The sequence below is a fragment of the Rhinoderma darwinii genome, chromosome 11 (genome assembly GCF_050947455.1).
Source record: "Rhinoderma darwinii isolate aRhiDar2 chromosome 11, aRhiDar2.hap1, whole genome shotgun sequence".
Taxonomy (NCBI): Eukaryota; Metazoa; Chordata; class Amphibia; order Anura; family Rhinodermatidae; genus Rhinoderma; species Rhinoderma darwinii.
Genome location: NC_134697.1, coordinates 8,879,206 through 8,892,043, shown reverse-complemented (window position 1 = coordinate 8,892,043; position 12,838 = coordinate 8,879,206). Strand labels below are relative to the sequence as shown.

At 43.1% G+C, this 12,838-nt stretch overlaps 1 protein-coding gene across 1 annotated transcript in view; it reads left to right on the top strand.

The window, feature by feature from the left end:
* The window catches only part of SORCS3 (sortilin related VPS10 domain containing receptor 3), a 550,689-nt gene that overhangs the window by 278,816 nt on the left and 259,035 nt on the right, over nucleotides 1–12,838 (top strand). The window lies entirely within an intron of this gene.

Sequence of the window (12,838 nt, the reverse complement as noted above, 5' to 3'; positions counted from 1 at the left end):
TTTTTCCGTACAGGGCCTTAAGGCGATTTTGTACTGAAAAACAATGGAGCTCATGCATGCTGGATATTGTTATTCTGCACTAGAGGTTCTCATCACAGACAACCCCTTTAACATGTGACCTGGTGTCCAAGACCCCCTCAAACAGCTATTTTTGTAAGAAGGAGACCTCAGCCAGCCGGACATTTCATGCAGGGGAAATGTAATATTGTAAGATGGCCCTTCTGATAAATGGCTGCCCATGTAATACGTAGATAGTCTGAGTCTGCCAGAGCGAGAACTGCTGCTCTGTTTTTCCCTATAGATGGAGGTCCCGTGCAAGGAAACCCCCCCTCTATGACGTCCTTATGGTATTTTATTAACTACCTTATTTTTCGGACTATAAGACGTAGTTTTTACCAAGAATAAATCCTGCTAAATAGTCCCTGCGTCTTATAGTCCAGTCAAGGGACCCGGCTGCCCCGGCCCTGTGACCGCTTCATTACCTAACCCCTTCCCGACCCATGATGTGCTGATACTTCATGAAGCAGGGGGTGTGATACATAGAGCGGGCTCACGCGCTGAGCCCACTCCATACACTGCAAGTGTCAGCTGTGTTTTACAGCTGACTCGCTGCTCTAACGGTCAGGAACAGCGATTGTGCTGTTTCTGGCCGTTTAAAGGGGTTGTGCCATAAAACACATGTATCCCCTCTCCACAGGATAGGGGAGACATGTGTGATCGCTGGGGGTCCGACCGCTGGGAACACCCCAGCGATAAGGAAAACGGGGACCGAAACTCACCAAGAGCGCTACTTGAGAAGCTTGTGTCCGGCAGCTCCATAGAGATGAATGGGATTCTTCTGCGCATGCGCGAGCAGCTCTTCATTGATCTCTACGGAGCTGCGGACCAGATAAGCCGGACACAGAACCCGGAAGTCCAGGCTTCTCATGTAGCGCTCTGGGTGACTTTCAGTCCCCCGTTCTCTTTATCGCTGGGGGTCCCAGTGGTCAGACAGCCAGTGATCTCACATGTAGCCCCTATCCTGTGGATAGGGGATACATGTGTTTTATGGCAAACCACTTTAACTAGTTAAATGCTGCGGTCAATAGCGACAGCGGCATTTATACTGGTTTTTCAATGAAGGACATTTATGACATATACAGGATATGTCATAAATGTCGATAGATGCGAGTCCCAACTCTGGGACCCGCACCGATCTGTAGAACGGGGCCCCCCTTAACTCCGATCTAGCTTTTTGTGCTCTCCCGGCCACTTGATTAGATGTCGAGTTACTGAAACAGCGTAACTCGTTGAGCTGAACTATTTCCGTAAATCCCGTAGAACTGAGTAGTAGTTATGGAAACAGCGTAGCTTAGCGAATTTGCTGTTTCAGTAACTCGACATGTAACTGGGTGGCCGCTGGTTCAAGTCTCCTAGGGGAACTAATATAATGGGTAAAAAAAACAAAACAAAAAAACCTTAACCTAGCTCCTTATTTTCAGCTGTTTTTTAATCAAACAAGTGTTTTTCGTGGCGTTTTTTACGGCCGTTTTTGGAGTTGTTTTTCTATTGAGTCAATGAAAACAGCTCCAAAAACGCCTCAAGAAGTGACGGGCGTTTTTTAATCCGGCCATTTTTCAAAACAGCTGCGTAAAAAAATGCCCTGTCGGAACAGAACGCCATTTTTCCCATTGAAATCAATGGGCAGATGTTTGGAGGCGTTCTGCTTCCGATTTTTCGGCTGTTTATGGCCAGAAAAACGGCCAGAAATAAGTCGTGTAAACATACCCTTAATGTGCAGCACTTATCCGGCCTAAATGTTTATTCTCTTTCCCCATGCCCGCTGAGTGGGCGGGCTCTTGCTGGTGTGATGTCAGAGCTGTGCTTTGTGCTCTGAGCCAATCAAATGTCACCCCCTTGCTGCTCCTCCTTCCCTCACACCCTCATGCTGATTAGCTGAGTGAAAAACTGCAGCTACATCCCCATCTTCCCCCTCTACATTATACTGTTTTACACTAGAGGGATATTTTTTAAAGACTGAGGAGGTTTGTGAATATTTTTTGGGAGCCTGCAGTCAGGGAAAAGGGAGCTGCTGGAAGGTGAGAAATATTACTCTGTATAAGGCCCTGTGCACACAACTGCACCCGTAGTCACGGTCTGTGATTAAGGGCACGGCCGGCCGCTGATGGCTGCGGACAGCCACCCGAATTTGCGGGCCGTGCGCCCATATAAAGTACGGTCCGCAAAAAGAAAAAAATAGGACATGTTCTACGGCACGTACACCATACCTCCCAACTTTCAAGAATCACAAAGAGGGACAACTGATTCAGCCCACACAGTATCATACTCCCATAGTGCCTCCGCCACAGTACAATACCAAATAGCTGCCCCCAAACAGTATAATTTGCCCATAGCTGCCACCATACAGTATAATGCCCCCATAGCTGCCACCATACAGTATAAAGCCAACACAGATGCCCCCATACAGTATAATGCCCATACAGATGCTCCCATGCAGTATAATGCCCAAATTCCCCCATGCAGCATAATGCCCCCCTAGGTGCCCAATACAGTATAATGCCCCCTTAGTTGCCCCTAGTGCCAGTGCCCTTGCAGATAGTGACACAGTGTCCATGTATATACTGCCAATGTTCCTAGTGCCGCATGTAGATAGAGCCATACCCCCATGAAGATAGCACAGGAGGGCCTGTAGATAGCGCCATTGGAACTACCTCTAGGAGCGGAATCCCCAGCCAGAGAATAGGCCTGGGATTCCGCTCCTAGAGGGAAGCCCTGATGTCACTGTCCATATATAGACAGTGAGCTCAGGGGTTTCCTCTAGGTGCGGAAATCTCCGGCCAGATCATCGGCAACGGGAATTCCGCTCAAGGAGTAGCCACTAATTCTGAAGCAGGGAACCATCAGCTCCCTGCTTCAGAATTAGTTCAGAGCGGAGGAGCAGAGGGACTCCCCGGTCGCAGCACTACTGTAAGCGCTGTGCACGACGGTACTGTCCATATATGGACAATGACGTCAGTGGCTACTCCTTGAGCGGAATCCCCATTGCGGACTCTGGTTGGGGAAATCCCCAGCCAGATCATCGGCAATGGGGATTCCGCTCAAGGAGTAGCCACTAATTCTGGAGCAGGGAACCATCAGCTCCAGCTGATGGTTCCCTGCTTCAGAATTAGTTTGACAGCGGGGCATACCCCCGGCCGCCTGGGACAGCGGGACACCGCTCGGAATCCGGGACTGTCCCGCTGAATCCGGGACGGTTGGGTGGTATGTGAACATTTTCCTGTAAATATACGGACAGGTGTCTGTGGGCAATAGAAGTGAATGGGTCCGTAATTACGGTCCGTACGGTCGTGTGCATGGGGCCTTACATATATTCACATGGACTACTGATTTATGCAAAACAATTTATAATGACCGGTTTGTTTCCACCCATCTTCTTGGTCTTCCTATTAAAAAAGTATTTTCTTACCAACTTCCTCCCTACTGTAATACAAGGTTTTTGTGTGCACCCGTAGGTGCTTTACTGCTCAGCTCAAAACCTTCAATAGTAGACATTTAAGTTGCGATGCAGCGATTGGGTTTCCCAGTTAAAAATGGCGGAGGACAGGGTAATAAAATAAGCAGCCTGGATTTTGATGTTTTTCCAAAATAAATAAGTCAAACTTTTAAATTAGGAATAGCCTGGAAATACAATGGGCAGACACCTCGCTGACACTCCTCATGGCTGATTTACTCAGATCATATAAGTTTCATGCTGTAAGTCAGAGAAGAACAGACTGTGATCTCTGCCGGTGACAGATGTTCATCTATATTGGAGCCCATCTCCGGGGCCAGGGATGTGACACTCGGTACTGATCAATTCTCTCATCCGCTCCACATTCCCCCGGACTCCCCAGCCATGATCAGTCTTTCCTGTTGACATCCGTGCATAAAGTTGGCATGACAGAAGCCGCTCCACACAAGCCATAAACATCGCAGAGGAAGCGCTGCGCCAGTCCATTACTTTCTATCAATGTCTGCGCAAGAAGCATAATGATGCCCGCACATTCACAAAGACGGCATAAAGCATTTTTATTTTGCCTATGAAGCTTAAACATCTCTAATGTAAAGTGCCGGAAGGTTAGGTAAAAGGTATAGGAGGAAAATGGGCTCCGGGCCTTCCGAACTATAAATGTAATGCAGAAGCTCTAACTGCAAATAGTCCGCTTAATGCACATATATTTCTATATATCCCCTTCTAAGCTGGTCCAGGTCTTCATGTTTTATATCCGTAGTAAACGTGTTTACTTAGAAGTGTTCTGCTTGTCGTTGGAAAATAAAATATCCCTTATATGACCCTTTTACTCTGATAATTCATGGGACCTTTAAAAAATTTACACTCTGCAAAAGCTAACAAGTGTAGAATAAATCTACGTAAGAAGTTGAGTCAATTTGTAAAAACATGATGCTACTTATCTTGTACTAATCCTGAATTACATCCTGTATTATACTCCAGAGCTACACTCACTATTCTGCTGGTGGAGTCACTGTGTACATACATTACATTACTTATCCTGTACTGATCCTGAGTTCCATCCTGTATTATACTCCAGAGCTACACTCACTATTCTGCTGGTGGAGTCACTGTGTACATACATTACATTACTTATCCTGTACTGATCCTGAGTTACATCCTGTATTATACTCCAGAGCTGCTCTCACTATTCTGCTGGTGGAGTCACTGTGTACATACATTACATTACTTATCCTGTACTAATCCTGAGTTACAACCTGTATTATACTCCAGAGCTGCACTCACTATTCTTCTGGTGGAGTCACTGTGTACATACATTACATTACTTATCCTGTACTGATCCTGAGTTAAATCCTGTATTATACTCCAGAGCTGCACTCACTATTCTGCTGGTGGAGTCACTGTGTACATACATTACATTACTTATCCTGTACTGATCCTGAGTTACATCCTGTATTATACTCCAGAGCTGCACTCTGTATTCTGCTGGTGGAGTCACTGTGTACATACATTACATTACTTATCCTGTACTGATCCTGAGTTACATCCTGTATTATACTCCAGAGCTGCACTCACTATTCTTCTGGTGGAGTCACTGTGTACATACATTACTTATCCTGTACTGATCCTGAGTTACATCCTGTATTATACTCCAGAGCTGCACTCACTGTTCTGCTGGTGGAGTCACTGTGTACATACATTACATTACTTATCCTGTACTGATCCTGAGTTACATCCTGTATTATACTCCAGAGCTGAACTCACTATTCTGCTGGTGGAGTCACTGTGTACATACATTACATTACTTATCCTGTACTGATCCTGAGTTATACCATGTATTATACTCCAGAGCTGCACTCACTATTCTGCTGGTGGAGTCACTGTGTACATACATTACATTACTTATCCTGTACTGATCCTGAGTTACATCATGTATTATACTCCAGAGCTGTACTCACTATGTGCTGGTGGAGTCCGGTCATTGAGAGAATGTTGCATTGAGACCTGTAAGGATATGTTCACATGGAGTGTTTTCAGACGTTTTTCGGGCCATAAACTTCCTGAAAAACGGCTGAAGAATCAGAAGCAGAATGCCTCCAAACCTCTGGCCATTGATTTCAATGGGAAAAACGGCGTTCTGTTCCGAGAGGCCGTTTTTTTTTGCAGCTGTTTTGAAAAATATGGCATTTTTGGAGCCATTTTTTATAGACTCTATAGAAAAACAGCCGTAAAAAACGCAGTGAAAAACGCGAGTGGTTTAAAAAACGTCTGAAAGTCAGGAGCTGTTTTCCCTTGAAAACCGCTCTGTATTTTCAGACGTTTTGAGTTTGTGTGTGCACATACCCTCACAATGACCTATTAACGCCTAGAGTTTCAAAATAATAACCATGACACTTGGGGTACATAATAATGATATACCAAATCTTGAAGTACAGAACAATGGTTCATTGACACTTGGGGTACAGGATAATGACACACTGACACTTGGGGTACAGGATAATTACACACTGACACTTGGGGTACAGGATATTGTTATACTGTTATACTGACACTTGGGGTACAGGATAATGATACGCTGACACTTGGGGTACAGGATAATGATACACTGACACTTGGGGTACAGGATAATGATACACTGACACTTGGGGTACAGGATAATGACACACTGACACTTGGGGTACAGGATATTGTTACACTGACACTTGGGGTACAGGATGATACATTGACACTTGGGGTACAGGATAATGATACACTGACACTTGGGGTACAGGATAATGATACACTGACGCTTTGGGTACAGGATAATGACACACTGACACTTGGTGTACAGGTTATTGTTACACTGACACTTGGGGTACAGGATAATGACACTTGGGATACACGATAATGACACTTGGAGTACAGGATAATGACACTTGGGATACACGATAATGAGACTTGGGATACAGGATAACAACACTTTGGGTACAGGATATTGTTACACTGACACTTGGGGTGCAGGATAATGACACTTGGGGTTCACGATAATGACACTTGGGTTACAGGATAATGACACAGACACTTGCGTTGCAGGATAATGACACTTGGGTTGCAGGATAATGACACTTGGGGTACGGAATAATGAAACTTGGGGTACGGGATAATGAAACTTGAGGTGCAGGATAATGACACTTGGGGTACAGGATAATGACACTTGGGGTGCAGGACAATGACACTTGGGGTACATGATATTTTTTACACTGACACCTAGTTGACTATAGTTCCTATTGGACACAACTTGTAGCAGTTTTCTAACATAAAACAATAATCTGAACACTTTTCCTCCTCAATAATCAGAATGTTAATGTAACTTGTGATGAATGTTTTTTTAGAATCCTCATTAGCAGCAGGTATTTAGTTTAGTAATTTGCCCCCATCAAGTCAATTTGAAATTAAAATAGACGCCTTGATTACTAAACTCATTAAGGAAGAAGCGCCCTCCTCAATAACCCTTTCATTTTGAATTCCTAAACTAAATCAAGTGTGGCGCCCCTTCAGTGTGTTGTCAATTTACATAAATAGGGTAGCGGAGAATTGGAGCGTAAGGAAATCAACGTCAATAATTTGCTGATAATTCTTCATAAAAATCTTATCTGACTCAACTAAACTTAACTTTAAATAGTATCTATCATTACAAAAAACTAAATCTCAGTACCCTGGCGCGATCACAAATTCTACACCCCCTACAGGCACACCCAACATCAGACTGTATATATGTATGTCTCTTCTTGTAGGGTATTACCCATTAGTGGTAATTTCATAGATGGTCATTTCAAGTTTCCCCGAGCAGGACCAACTCTTTGGCTGTCCACTGTGGCTCGTAGAGGGGGGTCCCAAGTACAAGAACCCGTTTATGTTGTCAAAATGCCTGAAATGGTCATATGGAAAGGGACAACCCATTTAGGGCAGTATGATGTTATAAATAAATATATATATATATATTGATCAGGAAGATGCCTGAGGAAGACGCCGGTACGGCGTCGAAACGCGTAGCCTGTTGACAATAAATCCTTTTAATACTTTACCCACTGGAATGGTTGTGGATGATCTCTATTCAAGCAGCGCCGTTGGTCCCCTTTTTTTCTCCAAATTCAATCCCATGGATCAGATGGCACCGCTATTGTCTGCACAATCATGAGCAGGAACCTCTGATCGTCGCTGTTTGACCCTTGGTATGCTGCTATGATTGTGGCATACAAGGGTCAAGACTGAGGACCTACCCCCTAGATCTTGTCACAGGGAATCAAATCTGTAATAAAATCTGTAAAAATGTAATAAAATTAGCAAAAATACAAAATGAAAGGCAGGTGGCCAAGGATAGTAAAACAAATCCTAAAAAATTCTTCAAGCATATAAATGCAAAAAAGCCAAGGTCTGAACATGTAGGACCCCTAGATAATGGTAATGGGGAGTTGGTCACAGGGGATCAAGAGAAGGCAGAGTTACTAAATGGGTTCTTTAGCTCTGTATATACAACAGAAGAAAGAGCAGCTGATGTAGCCGGTGCCAGTGCTGAGGAGCTGATGTAGCCGCTGCCAGTGCTGAGCAGCTGATGTAGCCGGTGCCAGTGCTGTTAATAGATCAGTTGATATACTGAATTGGATGAATGTAGAGATGGTCCAAGCTAAATTAAATAAAATAAATGTACACAAGGCCCTGGGACCAGATGGGTTACACCCTAGAATTCTTAAAGAGCTTAATTCAGTTATTTCTGTCCCCCTTTTCATAATATTCAGAGAATCTCTAGTGACTGGTATAGTGCCAAGGGACTGGCGCAGGGCAAATGTGGTGCCTATTTTCAAAAAGGGCTCTAGGTCTTCCCCGGGTAATTATAGACCAGTAAGCTTAACATCCATCGTGGGGAAAATGTTTGAGGGGCTATTGAGGGACTATATACAGGATTATGTGACAATAAATAGCATTATAAGTGACAGCCAGCACGGTTTTACTAAGGACAGAAGTTGTCAAACTAACCTAATCTGTTTTTATGAAGAGGTGAGCAGAAGTCTAGACAGAGGGGCCGCTGTGGATTTAGTGTTTTTGGACTTTGCAAAGGCATTTGACACTGTCCCCCATAGACGCCTAATGGGTAAATTAAGGACTATAGGTTTAGAAAATATAGTTTGTAATTGGATTGAGAATTGGCTCAAGGACCGTATCCAGAGGGTTGTGGTCAATGATTCCTTCTCTGAATGGTCCCCGGTTATAAGTGGTGTACCCCAGGGTTCAGTGCTGGGACCACTATTATTCAACTTATTTATTAATGATATAGAAGATGGGATTAATAGCACTATTTCTATTTTTGCAGATGACACCAAGCTATGTAATATAGTTCAGACTATGGAAGATGTTCATGAATTACAGGCAGATTTAAACAAACTAAGTGTTTGGGCGTCCACTTGGCAAATGAAGTTTAATGTAGATAAATGTAAAGTTATGCATCTTGGTACCAACATCCTGCATGCATCATATGTCCTAGGGGGCGCTACACTGGCGGATTCACTTGTTGAGAAGGATCTGGGTGTACTTGTAAATCATAAACTCAATAACAGCATGCAGTGTCAATCAGCTGCTTCAAAGGCCAGCAGGATAATGTCGTGTATTAAAAGAGGCATGGACTCGCGGGACAGGGATGTAATATTGCCACTTTACAAAGCATTAGTGAGGCCTCATCTAGAATATGCAGTTCAGTTCTGGGCTCCAGTTCATAGAAAGGATGCCCTGGAGTTGGAAAAAATACAAAGAAGAGCAACGAAGCTAATAAGGGGCATGGAGAATTTAAGTTATGAGGAAAGATTGAAAGAATTAAACCTATTTAGCCTTGAAAAAAGAAGACTAAGGGGGGACATGATTAACTTATATAAATATATTAATGGCACATACAAAAAATATGGTGAAATCCTGTTCCTTGTAAAACCCCCTCAAAAAACAAGGGGGCACTCCCTCCGTCTGGAGAAAAAAAGGTTCAAGCTGCAGAGGCGACAAGGCTTCTTTACAGTGAGAACTGTGAATTTATGGAATAGCCTACCGCAGGAGCCGTCACAGCAGGGACAGGAGACACCGCAGGAGCCGTCACAGCAGGGACAGTAGATGGCTTTAAAAAAGGGTTAGATAATTTCCTAGAACAAAAAAATATTAGCTCCTATGTGTAGAAATTTTTCCTTCCCTTTTCCCTTCCCTTGGTTGAACTTGATGGACATGTGTCTTTTTTCAGCCGTACTAACTATGTAACTATGTAACTATGTAACTATGTAACTATGTAACTATGATAGTACATAGGATAATGTACTGGCATAGACATATATGGCAGTGCATTATAGTAAAAAAATAATAATAATTCCTATGTGGGATTAAAAAAATAAGTAAAATGATCAAAAATAAATTTATGTTAAACAACATCCGTAAAAAAATAAACACATTTAGTTAAATTAAATAAAGTTTATTAAATAAGTCCTAAGACACAACATAATATAATCATATTTCGTATTCTCACAACTGTAACAAACTGTACAAAAAACGTAGTATAACATTTATAGCGATCAATGTATTGCTTAATAAATAATAAAAAAAACGGTGACGTTTTTTCTGCATTTTCTCTTAATAAAAATGAATATAAATTAAACCCTAATGTATAAATAACAAACACATAAATAAAGTAGAAATAGTCCCACCAAGAAAAGAAAAAAAAGCCTAATACATCTACAGCAACCTAAAAATCTAAAAATTATTACTGGTGAAATGCAAAGACATAAAATAAAAATCTTCTTGTCCCCAAATCCAAAATTGGCCTGGTCCAGAAGCGGTCAAGGGGTTCTACTCTATGGACAATCCCTACTTGTTAGAATGGTCCCTTGACAATAAGTTGATCACAAGTGCTGGGACCCCCAGTGATCAGCTGTGATCTGTGTGGAAACCTGGAAGTAAGTGTTAATTTTCCCTGCAGCGCCACCACAGGAGAAATTAAGTATTACACAGTGAACACAGGAACCGTTAACATGATAAAGGAACTTGAAAAAACATAGTCAAATTATATTATATATTAGGAAGTTCTGATCTAATAGAGTGGCATCGCCCATTAAGGACCCTCATCTATTAGCCAGAGCAGAGAATCGCATCTAGTTCTGGAGGACCCGGCACTGCCATGCATTACATAATCCATTGATTTATTGTAATGCTTCGTATCCCCTGTGGTGGCGCTGCAGGGAAATTAAACACTTGCAACCAGATTCCATTTGGAGTTCATCTAGGGTCCACGTAGTTGGAAATCTCCAACACAATTCTTGCCCTAACACTACATTAAAATCAAAGGAGCAAGAATTGTGTCAAAGACTTTCAATGATGTAAATCTCTCAGCCTCTTCAGTGGTTCATAGAGATTCCTGAGCTCTTCAGTTTCGGTATCTGGGAGGTTGTGATTCAAGGACTACATTAACTTTTTTTCCCTTTAATCTTCAATCATTGGGGGCTACTAGAATGCACCTATTTATTTAAGGGAATACCAGGCTTAGGACTCTCATTAATAGAGTTTTTGGCATGTGTTACACGGGAAACCATTGATTTTAATAGGCAATGCTTCATTTCTCCTGTGGTGGCGCTGGAGGGAAATTGAACACTTGCTTCTGGGTTCCACCACAGATCACAACTGATCACTGGTAGTCCAGGCAATGGGACACCCTGTGATCAGCTTATCGTCAGGGGACTGTCCTAAGAAAAGGGATTGTCCAAACCGGACAGCCCTTTTAAGAACCATGTTGCAAGGCAAAATTATCTTCCCAGCAGTGAAAAATTCACACAGCACCTCGTAGCGTTACTTTGTATAAGAACTGGTGTGAATAAAGAATGATGGCCGCTATACTCACCTGGGTTGGGTGGGCAAATTCCAGGTACAACACTTTGCAGGGCATGTAGTTGGCTAGCCGACTGCTGCTCCACCCCGGAGTGGTCAGGGGTATTCCTTGCCACTTATTTTGGGAAACTGGAGACTTGAAGAAGATTGGGGGTATAGCCTGGCTACCTCCACCCTTCTTCCAGTCTCCAGTGCCCACTCTTATGTGACATGGGCCAACAAAACAATAGGCCAGGTGAAAAATCTACTATGAGCAGTGACTTTCTCCAATGTCTAATGGAGTCTGAGGTAGTCTGAAAATTGCTTCCTTGCATACTGCTGCTCTGTGCCTCTACAATGCTTTACACTGCAGCTCTGCTCCATTTGGGCACAGCTATGATCAGTGACTACAACTAAGCTGCATTGTCTATGGTGAGTCTGAAATAATCCTCCAGTTATATCAGAGGCTCAGGCTATTAGTTTAACCCTACGTCATGCTTTATACTGAAGCTCTGCTTCTTCTGATTGGCTACTTTGTATAAGCACAAGCTCAGCAGGAAGTCCGTACATGGAGACCAAGTAAAGAATAATTATTAACTGCAAAGGAAAAAAACAAGATCATTGGTAACACATAGAAGGGGGTGCTCAAGATCTGCTAAAATAACCAATAATAACATAATATGTAGAAGAATCTTCCCTTTCATAATGACTTGTTTCTTGGTCGTAGTTGTCAGCGTTACCTCAAGAAAATACCTGAAGACTCGTTCTTAGATAAACAGCGCAGAGCGATGAACGCCACCACCATCCGTATCATTGTTATGAGATGGTTGTCCTTTTATTTGTTACTTGTAGTAATTGGGAACCATAACACTTACCTCCCGGCTCCGCTCGACTGGCGCTGAGTGCCGGACCTCCCTCCGAGAGACGCCTTATTATCACGCCAACGGGAAAAGCTTTTATCAGAAAATGACACGGGTTTGTGGCGCAATCACTTCTGCCAGTTTTTGTGGAGGGATTTCAAGCTTGGAGAAGACTCGTCCTCAATATTCTCATTTTCAGGCACGATACAGAGGAGTAGAGATATCCGACAGAATCGCTTATGAGCATCATTGTCTATCTGCATATGTAGCAGAGCTGAGATTGTTTTCCTACTTTTGAGGAATTATTTGGGAGATAAAGCAAGAACGGTGCTCAAAAGGTGTCGTGCCAAAGTTTTAGGTAAATGCTCCCCCATCTTTATATATAGAGCGCTTCTCCAAAACACCGCCAACCATCTTGAGTAGTGCACATGAACTTTACCAAAGGACTGACGCAAAACCTGAGATTTTAGACCCTCAACACCCTTCAGCAGACCTTAGCATCCGGCACACAGACCATGACCCCCCCCCCCCCCCCGGCCACCACATTGCTGCCTCCTCAGACTGAACGCACTACATACTCCTTACTGCTGCGTCTATACTATAG